This window comes from Oxyura jamaicensis, chromosome 4 (genome assembly GCF_011077185.1).
Source record: "Oxyura jamaicensis isolate SHBP4307 breed ruddy duck chromosome 4, BPBGC_Ojam_1.0, whole genome shotgun sequence".
Taxonomy (NCBI): domain Eukaryota; kingdom Metazoa; phylum Chordata; class Aves; order Anseriformes; family Anatidae; genus Oxyura; species Oxyura jamaicensis.
This window is the reverse complement of record NC_048896.1, coordinates 11,722,662-11,738,451: the sequence shown is the minus strand read 5'-3', so window position 1 is coordinate 11,738,451 and position 15,790 is coordinate 11,722,662. Positions and strand designations below refer to the sequence as shown.

At 36.1% G+C, this 15,790-nt stretch overlaps 1 long non-coding RNA gene across 1 annotated transcript; it reads right to left on the bottom strand.

Annotated features, from left to right (window-relative positions):
• Positions 1-2,944: 2,944 nt before the first annotated feature.
• Positions 2,945-15,017, bottom strand: LOC118166686. The gene is made up of 2 exons (XR_004750667.1): positions 14,898-15,017; positions 2,945-6,031 (listed from the first exon to the last, which is right to left on the bottom strand). It is a non-coding gene; the product is annotated as an uncharacterized LOC118166686 (long non-coding RNA).
• Positions 15,018-15,790: the final 773 nt, after the last annotated feature.

Genomic DNA, 15,790 nt, shown 5'->3' with positions numbered 1-15,790 from the left:
CAAGAGAGCAGGCAGCAGCTCTCCGCTTCATGCTGGATGCTTCACCTGTTTTCAGACACTTCTGAACAGAGATGTTTCTGAACAGAGATGTACAAACAGGAGAGAGGTAGTAGATAACTGGAGTTTGTGAAGGAAATAAAACCTTCTTAACTTCCAAGAAAAAAAAAAAGATATTTTTTCATAAGTACAAATGTACTTGAAGTAATATTCTGACCCCCGTTAAGATCAGCCACACAATTCTGTCAGCTTCAACTGAAACAGGACTTCAACCACAGTGAAATCTATTACAGCTCCTTCAGAACACATGCTTTAATGGAAGTCTTTTTTAAAACTATATATTAAGGTCTACTCTCAGTTACATACATCATCATCTTCATTTTATTGCTCCAACCAGGGCTCCTCAAAGGCAAAGTGAGAACATTTTAAAATGTGATTTCTTGTAAAGAAATTATAAGGTTTTAAAGCAATTTTGAGTGTTATAAGAATTATTTCAAACTCAGCACGTTCTGAAGAACATTTTCACTTATGTTTCAGAAGCATTCAAATCTCCTTTTGTGTATTGATGAGTGAAACAGGACAAAATTTGTCTAAACTGGTGATAGCTGCTGGTGTCTAGGGCGGCTCAGTATTGTGTTACTTGCATTTACTGAATACAGCACATCTCTGGAAAGCACAGATACAATTTGCCTGGTGTACTGAACTGTTCCACTGTATATGCCACTTTCAAAAAAGGATATGAACCTCATTAAGCTTTCAAAATCTGAGTATTCCCAGCTTCTGCTGGGACAGTTCATTGACCCACCTATTCTCACCGTCCTTGGGTTCTGGCTCCTCAGTAAGGATTCTGGTTCAATACATTTCAGTTCAGCTTCTCAACAGAAAAGGCATGGTACACTTGGTCAGATGCAATCATCTTACACATCAGAACTAATTGTTCATCAGGTTATGTGAAAATCATTTCTCCACATCTATTAAGACATTAGACAGTTTCCTTGAATATGGAAACTCATGGAAACTCACTTCCAAAATAGAATTTGAAATTAAATGTTATCATTGCACATATGCAAGGGTAGAAGGAAGAAGTATTTTTTTTTTCCCCTGCTGCTCTCCATTTTGGCTCATACAGATGAGAGCAAGTAGATGGGTGCTCCTTTTATTTATTTATTTTATTGGAAAAACTGACCTGGATGCTTGTGATCGAATTTCAGAAAAGGTGATATCAGAGGACAGATAATTAGAAAAGACCTTGTATTATCCCAAGTGGAGTCAATTTAATTAGGAACACGTTTAGGTCTCAAAATAGTTAATAGAAAAAGCTCTTCACCTAAATATTGACCTGAGATTTCATGAGTCTACCATCTTCCTTTTTAAAAGAGAGAAAATAACTGAACTCTTGCAATCTTGTTGAAATCTAAACTTCATTAAAATGCTGCAGTACAAAAGTGATTTGACCCACTGTGTAGCCAAGATACTAAAAAGCAATGCATATAATCAATGTCCTTTAGAAGACAACATTAGGGTGTTTATTTTTTCCCCATCTTTGAAGTATTCCATTGTGAACAAAACTGTTTGAAGAATTATTACCACCAAAACTGGCTGTGTACTTGATATTTCAAAAGCAAATTACATAAAAGCAGTCATTCAAAATCTATGGAGCATCAAGACTTGTTCAAAATTATAACTATGACTAATTTAAAAATGGTATGACTTTTCTTTTAGCAGACAACATACCTAGAAGAAAATACTCAAAATATGTAATCAAAGACAAGTTATAAAACATTTTTGGAAGTGACCCATGTGTCTTCTGAGCACAAGGCAATCAGAATAAATGATAGGAAAGTGTTTGCCTTATTTATCACTGGGAACATTCTATTACTACAATAAACATGAAAAAAATTGTAAGATTGTTAGACAAAACCTTGTAAGACCTGAAGTAAGACCTGAAGGAAGAGTCCTACGTAAGAATGATTTTTCAAGCTAATGCAGTCTCCTGAGACCTTGTTAAGGCTGAAAAACTAACCCAGATATTTACATGAAGTTAGTAACTGCATCCTGTCATATATTTATTCATCCTGTCATATATTTAATTTATATATTATTATTTAATCACACTCATAAGACTTATTGCTGAAATTTGAAATTGCAAGCTACAAATTCAACAGACAAAGCATCTGGCTGATAGCATGCCTTTGATGAACACGTTATGGTTGTACAGCAATTTGAGAGTTTTTTCCATTGGAACTCATTGGTGATTTGGTAAATCACAAGTCTAAGAGTGTTCAGGTTCTCATCCTAGAAAGCTGTTGAAGCACATTATGTTTTCTTTTCAGAACAGCAGCGGATGAAGCTCAATGAATGGAAAAGAACATTAATTATACAATTCACCTTTATTCAGAGCTCTCCCTGGCTGGAGAAATTGCAGCCAGACATGCTTGAACTTCAAAGAATTTTCACTTTTGCTCTACAGCAGGCTCTGGGACTTTTCAGCTGTACTGGGCCTAGTCCAAGACCTACAGTATCTAAAGTCAATGACAGGCTCTTTGAACAGATGGAAGGATTTCAGAGCCTTCAATATTCCCCTTCCCCACAAAAAGTATTTATCTGTTGAAGAGCACAAAAATCCCTTCTTAATTCTTACTACTTGTGCTAGGACATGCATACCTAACTACTAATGCAAGTAGCTTTTACAGTTTGTTTGTGTTTCTCTGGAAATGTGACTGCATCTTAAGTTGCTTAGTTTTTATTTTATTTTAATCTGCTGTTTGTGACTGAGCCAATCTATTCCCTTTTCATTATCCATAGTCTGTTTTCTTTACTTTAAAATACCTTGCATCAGTTTAAAGCTTCTCATGACAAATTATGATTTACTATAGTGCCTCCTGAAGAACATCCTCAGGTAGCAATGACAAAAGAATGGCAGAGCAACAAGTAACTTTCTTCCAGCTCACAGATAAGTTCTTTATTAAAATAGTTACCCCCTAGCACTACTCATCTCTTCCACTTGTACAGCTCCATCTGCACACTTGAAGCATCATCTACCCTGATTTACTGCTCAGAGGGAAAGAAACCATATGCACATTTCAAAAGCTAAAATAGCAGTTTTTTTCCCCACCCATAAAGCCTCAGGGTGAGGTGGTGGTGGTGTTCAGTGCTTCATATTGCCTCCCTTTCCAAATATCTTCGCAAACACATACTGAAAGAGAAATGGCATAAAATGTCCCCTTTTCACACCATTCTGATCATAAAGAACACATGTACGGAGAAACATGGTTCAATATACTTGTTTTAGTTGCAAGTATTACTGAACTGTAAGAATTATTTTACAGGCAGATCCAACAGGCATGAGAACTCAATTGTTATGAAAGAAAGAGATAATTATGAAATACTTTATGTTGCATGCCTCAAACACATATTTGAATACTATATGTATATATTTTCTCTCAGAAACCTAGTGCTTCCAGAAACTAAGTTCATATTTAAACAACGAGGTTTGAATCAAGGTTCTCAGAATCTTCTCATTATCCAGTTACTACACTGTAACTTAGGGATGTACTTTGAAAGGAAAACAGGAACCAATAGAGACTTGGGGAATCTTCATCCTTGGAGGTGTTCAAAACTACAGCAGCCTGATTTAACTTTGAAATTTTGACCTGCCTGGAAAGTAGACCTCCAGAGATTCCCCTTGAATTAAAGTACTTGTCCTGTTTTTGGCAGTTAAACCACAACAGTACTCTTCTCTGATACCATGAATGTTATGATATATACTGAGAAATACATCTGTAGTTTGTAAGTACTAACACATTCTGGACTAAATAATCATCTTTTGAATTTGGTGTTAGGTATCTGCTGTTGATTAATCACTCCCGGCCTAGGAATTCAGTACAGTCCTGTTCTATTCATTGATCAGCTGGTATCAGGATAGTTCTGGAAAATAAACAATACCAGGTAGTGTAAGCTCTCTCAAGAAACCCTTTCAAGAGCATTTTTCCTTTATCCCAACCTGAGTAACACTACAACCCGTCTGGGCTTGTAAAGCTTCAGGCAAACTCTTTCTAGTTTATGCAGGATAGATCACTCTCCTAGGCTCTGCAGCCAAGTGGGATTGCATGGAAAGACTGAAGTCCCCTTGCCCCTATTATTCTGGGTGTCTTTTGGTAGTTCCTGTAAAATGTACACATCCCTCTATGCCCCACAACTATAAGTCCAGGTGAGGAACCTCCTTTTGGATTGTTTTCTTTTCTTGAGTTATGATTAGAAAAAATCAGAATGCATGGTGTAAGAAAACTGTATAATCAACTTACACCTTAGTGATTTGCATAGCAGATTAACTGTTTCAGCACTTTCAGGATTTTTCTGTATTTTCATATGCTTTGTTCCAGACCGCATTCTGTCACATTTTGTACTGCAGTCCTTTAACTCACTTTCTCTGAGTTAATGGCTTTAATTGATGACTTCATTCAAGCAATATGTATTATCAGACATAAAACTATATTTTTTCCTTATTTAATTCTTGCAACCACTATTTTCAGACAAAAAGGATGAACTGCAGCAAAGCAGAATTTAAGAGTGATTCACCTGACAGCACTTTTCACTGGGCCATTTTTCTGCTCAGTATTTTTCTGAGTTTGTTTTACTCTTGGCAGTATGTGTTGTTCAAAAATTACTCAGAACCAAAGAGCTCAGAGGCCTCTTCTGTCAGTCTGGTCTTATGCAACACAGCAGCCAATTCCAAAAGGCTTATGTACAAAAAGACAGATTATTTTTTTATTCTTAAACAAACAAATAAAAAAACCATTGAGATGTATCACTCATGTTCATCTTTGCTTGTAGTTACTGTTGGGTCAATTGTCCTATCCCTAGTCAGCAGAACAAGTCATTCAGTGTGAAGAAAGTCAGACAGCACTTTTTGGTGGCAGTTAAAATGTTAGTCTCCTCAATCACGTGTTATCAACTTACCTGAAGCAGTGGTAACAAATAATTGAAAGGACAACTGTTTTGTTCACAAATGATCAACTGTTCTCAATATTTTTCTAAGCAAAACCCAAACCCACACAGGAACAGAAACTGCTGTCAGAATAAGCTGCATCAAATCTGTTTTGAAAGGGACCTCAGTTTTTTTGTACTTGTTAAAGTAGCTGTTTGTGCTGCTTTTTATTAGCAAAATGAGTCTTATCTCAAAGATTCACCTTTAGAATAGAGGGGAGTATTTTTAGTTCTAGTTCTCAGTCAGTGACTGTCATTCTCCTGCTTTTATTGAGAACACATTCAATTTCTTTTTCCATTCTTTTGTCTCACTTCTTGAGAAACTGACAAGTTGTGTGGGAAGATCCAGAAAGGAAAAAAAAAAAAAAAAAAAAAAAAAAAACACTAACAAAATCCAACCACAACACAACACAAGCCAACAAACCAACAACAACAAAATATATGGACAACCCCCACACATCCTTTGCTCTTCTCTCTCCTCCTTCCTCCCTCCCCCCTCAATCCACATGATATATAGGCTGTAGCCTATATATCTAGTCTTGCTTAAAATCATGGTGGCAATGGAAGTAGCCTCCCTTGTTGAAATTTCCTCAGGGAATTAGTCAAGCAAAGCAGTTAAATACCATGTGATCCCATGACTTAATCCAGACAGAGCCCCTTTCATTGCTTAGCTGAAAGGAAAAGAGCTCTGCATGCAAAGAGCAGCCAAATAAGAGCAAATAAGTTCATGTAGTAAGGTATCTCAGGTTCTGTGGATCAGCAACAGTCAGGGACTCATCAATGGCTAGGACAGAAATTTGTTTCTATTATATTTCTGGAGCCTTGGGGAATGGAAAAAAAAAGTTCTTTACAAGTGCATTTCTACTAGCTTTGGAGAAGCAATAAAAGCAAGGATAAATCTGACTTATCATCATCAGTTACAATGGGGATTGTGCCATTCTTTTCTTCAGCACTTGAAGTACAGCCTACAACATGCTTTCCATCACCTGAAGAAGCAGGAGATGACTCTCTTGACAAAGCACAGTTTCATTTCTCTCCATTAGCCCTTCTGAGATGAAAGTGATCAGTCAGAGTAACAGACCATAACCAGAAAGTAAGTAATTCTAAACACAGAAAACAGATTGACAAGCTAATAAACAAAGTAAATCGATATCCTAAGCCTCTCTCAACCAGGGAGGTATTAAAAAACAAAACAACAGCAACAAAAACAACGCAAATAACAAACAAGCAAACTCTTTCCTTGTCTTGCTATCAAAAGATAAGAAATTTTAAAAAGTTTGGTCTACAACAGAAATAAGTATTAGCATCAACATAAATAAAGTTGCGAATCTTTCACAAGGAAGCAGAGGTGAGTAGATTTTAGACCTCTTGCAAGCTTCATGCTAGTCACTAGGCCTTTATTGATTGCAGTTTTGAGCTCCCAAAAGCACAGTGATGGATACGTGGGTATTCCACTCGCATCCTACTCTGTACAATGCAGATGCTGAGCAACTGATCCCTCACTGTTTATGTACCCGGTATAGTCACTTCTGCCTATGTCTGGCATGAAATATTTTTTCCCCTCACAGCTCTTTTGCAATGTAAATGCAGTAGGACAAATACAGAAAGCAGAATTTATTCCAATACCATAACCTTATACCCCTATGCTGCTTTTATTACTCCTGTAGTCTAAAAGGGGTTGTAGGGAAGTACCTGATTTCCACTGTTCCTCAGATACTTAACATCTAACATGTCTACGAATGTTCCCCTGTGGCTCATATAAACATCACTGAGACTTCAAAATGAAGGAACTCTAATCCATGATCTGCTGATGAAGGAGTCCTGGTGAAGAACAGAATCTGGTTCAGTGCGTGCTGAACTCTCCACTCCCATCTAATAACAAAGCTTTATTTTCATTTTGTATCTCTGTAAATAACATATGAGGGCCACTGGAAAATAGCCAAAAATATAAGACATCACAAAACCGAAGTACAATGTAGTGAAAGTCACAAATTCACTTTTGAAATGTGGTCCATTTTGGAGAAAGAGAAGTAATATTTTAGAAGTTACCAAGTATATCCATGAAAACTTGGAACATGATTTTAAGAAAGCAATTTATAAAAAGGCAAAACAGACACACACACACACAAAAACCACCACAAAGCACACACACAAAAAAATCCCAAGGCGCACACATGAAAAAAAAACAACAAATCAAACCAAAAAGCCCAACAGCATTTACCAACAGCTACCACACTGTGGCATCCTATGATAACACAGTATTGGACTCTGTACATTTAAAAGAAATTAATGCTTAGAAACACAGAAACACTCCTGATAATCTACTGCAATATAAGTGGGTAAATGTTTACCTTTTAACAGCAATAAATCTAAAATGGTACCTAGATACTGGCTAAATTATTGTCTTTTAATTAAGGTAGGACATGTAATCTATAACATTTGTAGTTATCTATGAAGCACGCTAAAGTTCTGAATAAAAAAGTCTGGGGGTATTGACAATGAAAAAGATTGTTAGCTAGAAGAAAATGGAAAATATGAATGTCTGTGTAAAATTCATTTTGGCTGTGCTAAATGATTCCAATTTTTATGTGGTATACCTGTGTTCATGCTATTGTCCACACTTTTACTATAAATTTATAAGCAGTATTTTGTTTTGTCTTTGGGAAAGAAGAGATCATTGCATTTCAAAGCAGAATTATTACTGCCTCTTCTGTACACTAACATCAGCATAGATACTTTGTAGTGGATGTCGAACAGTGCTAGAATAAATTGAAAGTCTGAAATTATGCAGAGCTACATTAATAACAGAATATTTCATCAGAATTAATGATACTATAATGTACACTCAAGGAGTGAAAAATAATTTGTCTCACATAATGAGTTGCCACCTTGTCCTTTCAGGAGACTCGATTTTGCTGTGACCTTCCAATAAATGTGATTCAGCCACAGGTTTGTTAGCTACATGTTTTTTGTATGACCTAGAAAAGTACAATAGAAATCTGATTCTGAAGTCCATTACAAGTCTGTTACATAACCTTTTTCAATTTATGTGCTAACAGCAATAATGGAATAAGTATGTATTGGACGAGGTCACTACTTAAACCTGTAAGAACCACCCAGTTCAGTCTTACGGCTTTTCATTCAGGTGCACCAGACTCACGAGTTGTTCCTGGTACCTGTTTGTCTATTCTGAGCCAGCATGTGCTACAAAATGAATCACTGTACTGCTGTACATTTCTATTTTTAATAGTAGGAATATTCCTACTTTATTGGAACTACTTTGATCTGGCCATCTGCCAGAGTACTGTTTTCTGGGACACTTTCTGAGGAGTTTGACTATGTCAGTCTCCTTCCACTTTGACACAGCAGGTCTAGAAAAACCACAACCTAAGGCTTTTGTTACAGGTAAAGGCTTGCACACTGGGTAATTTGTTCAAGTGGGGGTTAGCGTTATCTCAAGTGCCACAGATAGTTATCTTAGACCTATGAATTCGTTATCCCAGCTGGAAGAAAATTACCTTCTGTAAAGTTGCTCATCTCAGCTCTCATAGCTAATGCAATGTGGATTAAGACAATGAGAGGTGACTACACTGTAGGAGGAGCACAGCTACATCTGACACCAAGTGCTTAGAGATGTGACACGACATGTTGTACATAACCTGGGAAATAACAGTCTGGCAGGCTGGTTAGCCTGAAAAACACAAGCCTCTTTCCCTGAGGTCTGCTTGACATCACATCGTGAATAGCTATTAAATTGCTTTTCAGTTTATTCAGTGCACTCGGCAGGTATAACAACAGAAAGAAAAAGCCATTTCCAACACATAAAAGATTATATGGCAAATTACGCATGATAGTCTTTCTCTCAACGTGTGAATGACTCTCTGAAACTTACTGCTTGATGAAGTACAAGGACACAGAGCTACCACAACCAACTTTGAACCTAAGCTTGGGTTCAAAACAGTACAGCAGTAATATCCATACTAATAAAATATACATTCTTTGTGTTAATTCACTATCTTCCATACAGTTGCACTGACTTATATCTTAAACTCCAGCACATGAGAAGTCCCTCAGAGACCCGGATTTCAACTTATTGTCTTGATAAGTTAGAGGCAGAAACAAAAGACAAACAAACAAACAAAAAAATCAACACACAATCAGCCAACCAGAAACAAAAGCAATGAACTTTGAGTGTGTGAGATTGAGTTTTTTGGACATTTTTCTGTGCCATTGAAGAAGCTCCATGGGCACTGGAAAAAGTCAACACAAATATAAGCCTACAGCATAGGCTACTACATTAATTTTGGTTTGATCTTTCCAACATGGGTAACCACAACCATGAAGATGGAGCAGTATGGGTGGTAATCTCATACTAATCATCAGAACAAGTGGTCTCAAATGTTTGCTCTATTTCCTTAAAAGTTATATATCCTTGAACTTAAAGACACTGAGATGGAATTAAAAGAAAAAACAAAAGCAAGCAAATAAAAAAAAAGAAAAAAAAAAGAAAAACTACATAACTACCCCCCCCGCCTCCCCCCCCCCAAAAAAAAAAAAAAAAAAAAAAAACATATTTAGAAAAACACAGATTTTTTTTTTTCCCCTCACAGGTATAAACAAATTTTAAAGGAACTATCAATCATCAGTTCACATAGCACATTCTCTTACTCTTACTTGGTGAAAAGTTTCTTCATATGATCTTGCTGATTAAAAACAACAACAAAAAGTGAAATACCACTAAAAATAGATTAGAGTGGCAGGAGATCTCGCTCTGAATTTAAACATTTTGCCCTGTCCACTCTGGGTCTTTAGTTTTTGCTAATTAAGTTGCTTTTTATTTATTTATTTTCTTAAGCAATCAGATAGTTATTGTTCCAGTTATCCTGACAATTCTGTTTACTGGAACACAGCATTCAAAGTTATAACAATATTAGAAGTAACACATAAACATGTAAATAATATGAATGCTATCATAGAAAATAGGATGGGTAATCATGAACGCCCAGGTTAACAAATCTTATTCCTGATCATAGTAGTTAGTCTTCTGTTACATATTTAAGACTTTTTCATTTAAGGTTTTTTTTTTCTTTAATGTAATTTGTAAGTGCAAATTCTAGTGCATGTAGAGAAAAAATATGTATAGGTAAAGAAAAAGAGACTTTACTCCTCTATGCCAGTGCATCAAAAAAAAAAAAAAAAAAAAGGAAAAACCAAAAAAAATAAAATTAAACAATTATAAAATATATTTAAATTTTAAAAAATTAAGGAAAAAAAAAAAAAAAAAAAAAAAAAAAAAACAGGTTCAAAATATGATTTCTCTATCAGAAGGATGGATCTGAAAACAATCAAAGATACATTAGGAAGGGTGACATGTTCAGTAAATTGAAGAGAAGACAATTCCTGTAAATCATCATGATGTGGTAGATTAAATTTAAAGCTTCTAAGGATATGGACAATGGACTGCTCTAGCTCGGTTCTTATAGACTGACATCAATTAGGACTGTATATTTGTTTTTTCCTCTGGCTCTTAGCATATGTCATGTCTTTCTGATAAGTTGCTTTTTCCAGTTGAGGGAAGGGAAATAATCAGATTGCTGATATCAAGAAGAAATATTCTACCATGTTCAGAACTATACTTCTAAAATACTTCTTCAAGTAGCTAAGAAAATCTTCTGTTTCATTGACTTCAAATCACTGCAAGCAAATAAAGTTGACCAAATTAGTGAAATCCTAAAGCTCAGATTTTACAGATAGAAACACTGTGGAAAAGGAAGCACATTTGTACTATGTTAAAAAAAATAACCTTGCAGTGCTTATTGTCAGAGAAATTTAACAGTACGTAAAGGATTCACTTTGTGAATGAAGTGAAACAACCTCCTGGACAGGTTCTAAGAAGCAGACATCCTCTATGATTTAAAGTAGACTATGTCACTGGCAGCAGGTATGGAGCACAGGTGCCCCAGCTGACATTGTTTCATTTTAGGGAGGGGGAGTTTGGTAAAGCACAGAGACACAGCCTAAATGCTCATATTGTTTTGAATTAAAATCATTAGGTAAGTCAATGGTTACTTTTTTTTTTTTTTTTTAAGAATCTGATCACCATTAAGAAATAAAATGTTCCAATCTGATGAAATTTTCTTATCACAGTCAAAGTAGCACTCACAACAGCAATAGTGTCTTATTTGCAAGATATCTCTGCTCAAGCATAGCACTTCTTTTAGGCAGATATGAAAAAAAAAAAAAAAAAGAAAAAAGATGTGCTGATGACACTTGCACTGACTTTCTAAACCATTCATGAACAGGCTTACTTTTACCTGAGTGAGATAGAGAATTTAATAGCTTTTCTTCTGTATATCCCTCTATCCATGCAATTCAAAATTGCTAAGAGCAGTGGCAGAGGAAGTGCCCTAAACAACCTCAGACTATTTATAATCTAGCAGAGAAGACAGGACTACTACTGGGGATGTCTTTTAGGATCCAAAGTATCTAGGGTAAGAGATACGGCAAAACTGTCAGGTTTTGCAGAGGCTTTAAACCTCTCTTTGGGCTTTCCCATACCAAGAATTTTGCCCTACTACCCCTGAATTTTGTTGGGGACATATCCCAGTACCTCCACACTCATCCTCATTTACAACCTATGAGGTAAGAGATGCCAGAGATTACAGAAATACCACTAAGCATACAAGTCCAGGTAGAGTTTTTATTTTACTCAAAAGTTTGAAACTATGTATATATGTATTAGTACTACTGTATATATGTACTAATATATATGTATCACTGCTACTACCTTTTCCAGTTGTTATGGCAGTCTGTTCTTACTATCCTCAGTGAGATTATGGCTTCACTTGAACTAATTCTGGGTCTTGTGTTCCAGCCCGGTCTGTATATTGCTATGGCCTTGCTTGTACTATAGTGAAAAAATGGAATATGAACAAAGAACCCAATTTAATCAACAGCTCAATGAATCCAGTGGTATAGTCTAAACTCTATCTGGATCTGAGTTAGAGTTACAAGAAGTAGGTGGTATAACATGGCACTCAGGACTATCAGCCTGTAGAGCACACATACCATTTAGTAGTAAAAGCAAGACCAGTGACTCAGCATGGTACAAGATGGTAAAGAGACAGAAACCTTAGCACCACACAAGGAAAAATTTATACAGTGAGTGTTGAAAAGGCATTCGGACTCTTGGTAAGTTGTATCTTCCTGCAAAGGAAGATATCCTTTGGAGATGGAGAACACACTATGGATTCCTTCACTTTCTAGATCTCTAAGGAAAATCTAAATGATTAAAAAAAATAAAAAGTAAATCCTGAAGTGATGTCTGTCTTCATCCACCACCTCCAGTGATCCAAGTGTTACTGACTGGGCAGCAAATATCAAATACAACTGGGGTATTTATTCTTAGTCTGTCTGTTGCTATGCCAATTTAACTTAGCACTTCAAGATAAAAAAACAAATGCCAAGATAACAGCTCTTCTGAAGCAGCATATTCTTTCTATTTTCTGGAACTGAATAGAACATTTCTGGACAATGTTATCAGGAACAAAAAGACTGGGTTTAGTTCTGACAAGGCAATCAACATCTGCTGCTGCCTCCAGCTGCCTCTTTCTCTGCTTCACAACTCTCAGGACTGAAGGCAAAAGATGCTGTTGCAAGACATTGCCTATATCACGTAAAGCAAAATAATCCAACTTCCATTACACTAAACCAGCATCTAATGACAGAAACATTAAGAGGTGTCCCTGCATAACCCGAAAACAAATTATTCTGTACCATCTAGCCTAATTTGCAACATCACCAAAAACTGTATTTAGAGAAAGATTTGTTTTCATACAGCACAGAGTAAGTCTCAGATTGCTATTTTCTTTAGGCAATGTTATACTAATAAAGCCTTCTGGTAGTTATAATGCCATCAATATTCACTTCAGTGATAAATTATCCCACCTATTAGCTTTCCAGCTATTAGTTATAACATACAGCTTAATTTTATGTAAATCTACTTAAAGCTAATGGAGAATGATCACTTACTTTTAGGTGTGATCTGAGAGCTTGTGGGTTTTTTATTTATTTTTAAATAAAAATATATTTATGTAAGAAGTTAGATAGGACTGAAATCTATAGAAAGGCCAGTTTATAAATACTTTCAGAAAGAGGTCTTGCAGAGCACCACTGTCTACACACTATCATTCCAACTCCTACCCTCTCTCCCTCTCTGCAACCAAAAGCTCACAATGTCTTGGTCTCTCATTTCCCTGTTTATGATCACATAGAAGGGGGAAAAAAAAAAAAAAAAAAAAAAAAAAAAAAACGCACTTACAGAAGGCATTATTTTTTCTTCCCACACCATAATGATGTAGGTTTATTTTTACATGAGAACTGCTTCATAAGTCAAAATAACTCATCTATAGTCACTGAAATTAAAGAAACATGAAGATGGTGCTTTTGTTGTTTTAAAAACAGATTGTTTTGAATTAGTGCCATCAGAGAAATGGCATTAGTGCCATTTTAGAAAAAAAAAAAGGGGGGGGGGGGTTGGGTAGTACAAGACAACAGTAAATTATTCAGTTCCTCTAATTAATCAAGAAAAATTACTGAGAAAAGAAAGTAGATATTTAATTCAAAGAGAACTTTCAAAGAAACTTTTCACCTAAATGCCAGTTCTGATCAAACACTGGGATAAATAAATAAATAAATAAAATCAAGACATCTCTGATCCAAAGTGTCCTTGAACTAAAGGTACATCCTGAAGGAAAAATCAGAGTGGGTTTCTCAAACCCATTGGCTTACTTTATAGTTTTATCTCAAAGACTTTAAGATTAAAGAGTAAATCTTCCAACAGATTTTTATGTGAGGTTTCTTCAGAGGCATTTTATTTGCTGCAAGTTGAACAGATTTTTGAAAGTGTCTTGGTGGTTTCTGATTTCAAGCAAATAAGAAAAGACTAAAAAAGGATAGTGGGATCAAGTGAAGTGAGGAAGAGGGTAGTGATGACAAGCTTACCAGTAATCAAGCACAAACATGTCTGATAACATCAGGGGAAATGAAAGTAACCCCACAACCCACATTCCTGGGCTTCAATCAACTTACTGCCAAAAAATGGAACAGTACTTATAAATGTTCTACGGATGAAAAAGGCAGTAGGCTAGTGATGATTACTGCTTCTTTGCACAAATAGGAAACGAAGCCATGAGGACAAAATTTGTCTGAGTAATATCTTCTCCATGTCAGTTTTGCATTAGAACCAAGCTCTAGTTTTGGTCCAGTCACATATTGACTACTTAATCTACTCTTTCCTACCTACATCTAGACCAACAAATCAATCTTCTTCAACCGGAAAATGGTGTATCATCACTAGCTCTTTTCATCAATATACTACCAGATGGACACTGATGATGAACATCACTAGGAAAACAGAGAAATTAAGAACCCTGCTGTTGCAATGAAGCCTGGAGTGAAGAGTATTATTTCCAACATCCAAATCACTTTCTATAATGCATTCCAGTCACAACACGGGAAACAGAAAAGTACATACGCATTTCAATATGTGTATGCCTCCATGCTACGTTAACAGTGTATTTGATCCCAAGGAGAAGCTACTGTAGAAAACTAGTTTTGTCTGCCGAAGGAGGGCCAGCACATCATTTCGAGGTTTAAGGTACATGATTCGTCTTATTATTAAACGTTAAGAACAAAGGAGCAAAATGAGATATAGTTTCCAAAGCACATGGAATAGAGATTTATCTTTCCCATTAGACACCAAGAAAACTCTAGCTAAAAGAGTCTCTTCCTTCTATTTTATATTTTTTCAGTTGATTTTGTTAGTTCTCTCAGGCTTCTCCTAGTAGTAAAAGGAGGAATAACTCCCACACTAATCTGAAGTTAGCAGTCCCTGGGGAATAAAAACTACTCACCTGGAAAAAGTAGAAAATAGGAAGTCACACATTCCAGATGCTCTTTAGAATTGGTGCTTTCTGATACCACAGGGTGATTTAATTTGAGCTGAAGGGCCTGCTCAGCACTTAGTCAGCTGTAGAATCAAATACATGAAGTTGATATAAAAGCTATTTTATGTCCTACCCCCAAATTGGATCCTGCACTGAGTACCACTTGTCCAGATCCCATAAAAAATATCAATTGTAACATCTCTTACAATTCTCTTTCATTCTGCATAGACTTTAGACAGTAACCTGGAAGATCCATGGATAGGATACAAACATCAGATGACAGCAAGAAAGAAACTGAACAGGAAATGAATTAAATAGAGAGAAGCAAATTCTCAGTTGGTGTAAATCAGTGCTGACAGCTGAAGTAGGATGACCCAAGACTGTTTTACACCACCTGAAGACCTAGCCTACTGATTAGAAAAGTGCTAATAAAAATGACCTCTGCAAAATACTCTATCTTGTGAAGTTCAGAAGAATGGAGTTGTCCTGGTCTGGGTTAAAACTGTGTCAAAATTCCCCTACTAAACAGAAAATGCCCCTACCTATGGAGATGAGAGTTTAGCTTAGATACATATTTTCAGAAATAAGGTTCATCCTAGAGATTTCTGTGTTTCAAAACAGCTGTGGGTAACCTTGAAACACCTGGTTTAAGACACATGCTGAAGGCTACTGGAAGTCTATGAACTACTTAAAATGTCTTTTGGCCAGACTTCAGCATGTTTCAGATACCAGTCACTCCAATCAGTAAAATGAGTAGGAGGGGCTTCTTATAGTTTCTGCAGTAATAAAGAAACATAACCATGATACGCTTTCTAGGTGGCTGTTATAGCCCTCATGCAGGAGCTGAAACATTTTAGCAA